This window comes from Artibeus jamaicensis, unplaced genomic scaffold (assembly GCF_021234435.1).
Source record: "Artibeus jamaicensis isolate MK-2021 breed Jamaican fruit bat unplaced genomic scaffold, CSHL_Jam_final scaffold_584, whole genome shotgun sequence".
Classification (NCBI taxonomy): domain Eukaryota; kingdom Metazoa; phylum Chordata; class Mammalia; order Chiroptera; family Phyllostomidae; genus Artibeus; species Artibeus jamaicensis.
The window spans coordinates 1-1,938 of record NW_026522048.1 but is presented as its reverse complement, the minus strand read 5'-3'; positions in this window follow the sequence as shown (position 1 = coordinate 1,938).

Sequence of the window (1,938 nt, the reverse complement as noted above, 5' to 3'; positions counted from 1 at the left end):
AAATGTTGGGCAGGTTTTCTACCAGTCATCTCTATATAATTAGGGTTTTCTAAGTTTAGGGTTGCTCAAGTGGACAAAAACCCACTCTGTGTACACTATCCATGTGGACTTACATTTGTCTTGCACTTAAGAGATTTAGAAAAAAAATGGAAATTGATGTAAACATAAAGTTCACACTATTTTCTGTGCCGTGAGTAATAAATGGCTTTGTCTCTGACCCAGAGTCTAGTATTTCCTGCCAGAATCTATGAAACATGTCACTGTGATGATAAATAAATCAATTTGTCAAGAAGACATAACAATCCTAAGCATTTATTCACCTTATACATTACCAAAATGTATAAAATAGAAACTGCCAAACCTAAAAGGAGAGATGAATCAATTGTTGTAGTTGGACATTGAAAAATTTCTTTCTTAGTAATAAAGCAAGAAGGCAGAAAATTAATAAGGATACAGAGAATATAAAATAAAAACACTACCAACCAATTTGATTTAACTTACATTTTTAGAACACTTTGACCCAAAACAACAGAATGCACATTCTTTTAATGGACAAAGAATATCTACCAAGATAGACCATGTTATAAGCACTAAAATAAACATCAAAATTTTAAAAAGAATTAAATCAAAGCAATTTATCTGGTTACAATGAAATAAAATATTGATAGAAAAAATTAAAAAGTGTCAAATTATTTGGATTTAAGTAGTACAATTTGAAATAATCTAATATTTAAAGGAGAGAATTACAAAATATATTGCAATGGATAAAAATGAAAATATAACTTGAAGAGATAAAGCTGAAGAAGCACATGAAGAGAATTTTAACAAATGGTTACATTAGAAGTATCTGAAATCAATAAACTAAGCCATTACCTTAAAAACTAAAAAAAAAGAAATATATATATATATGTGTGTATATATATATATATATTTTAATGCAATAAAAAGGAAGAAAATAATGAAAAGCAAAAATACATTAAATGAAAAAATTAATAAATCTAAAAACTGATTCTTTCAGTAGTTCAAAGTGGTAAAGCTTTAGGTAGAATGCTGAAGAAAAAAAAAGGAAAGAAGATAGGAGAGGGAGAAGATGGCGTCGGAGTAAGAGGGAGCGGATTCTAGCTCCCGCACTCGCAGGTGAAAATCCTGGCAGATCTATAGAAAAGCAGCGCACCAATCCATCAGTTATCCAGCATTTGTGAAAGTAAAAGAACAGAGACTCTGTTGGACGCTGAAACACCAGAAAGTGGCAGGTCAGTGGGGCTTTGGGGACCCGTTTAAAGACAAAGCAGCGGCGGGGGCTGGTGCCCCAGGCCAGGTGGCCCCGGTGCCGCATCTACAGCCGGGGTCCAGAACCATCGGTCTGAGACCAACACCAGAGAGGTCTACCACAGGAGCTTGGGCACCCAGCGGCTCTAGTGGCCACCAGCGTGGGCCAGCAGCTCCCCTGCTTCATGTATAAGCAAAACTGGACAACACCGGGTAGAGACCTGTCTGCTTGCCGGCTTGCATTTTTGGGGAGGGGTACAAAGACACAGGGCCCGGTTCAACTGCAGACTCTGTGATTGCAAGCCTGGGAGGAATCCAGAGACGCATTAGCCTCACGGGTTTGGTTGGGGACTGAGCAGGAATGAGAGACAGGATGTCCGGAAAGTTTTGTTTTGTTTTGTTTTATTGAAAGTGGACTGAGGTGTTCTCCTGCCAAGGCTTGTTTCCTATCCGGCCTGGCAGCGAGCCAGGGGGAAAGTGGAAGCTTTTGGGGACTAGCCACACGAATGGGAAGCGCCCTGCCGGTTACTCCGGGTCCCAGAAGGTCTGTTGGAATCGGAGGCCTCTGAGCCAACACCAGGGGACTGGGAAGCCCGCTGCCGGTTATGCCAGTCCCAGAAGGTCGAGCTCGCGGGCACAGAGAGTTCAGAGAGGCGCCGCAGGACAAAG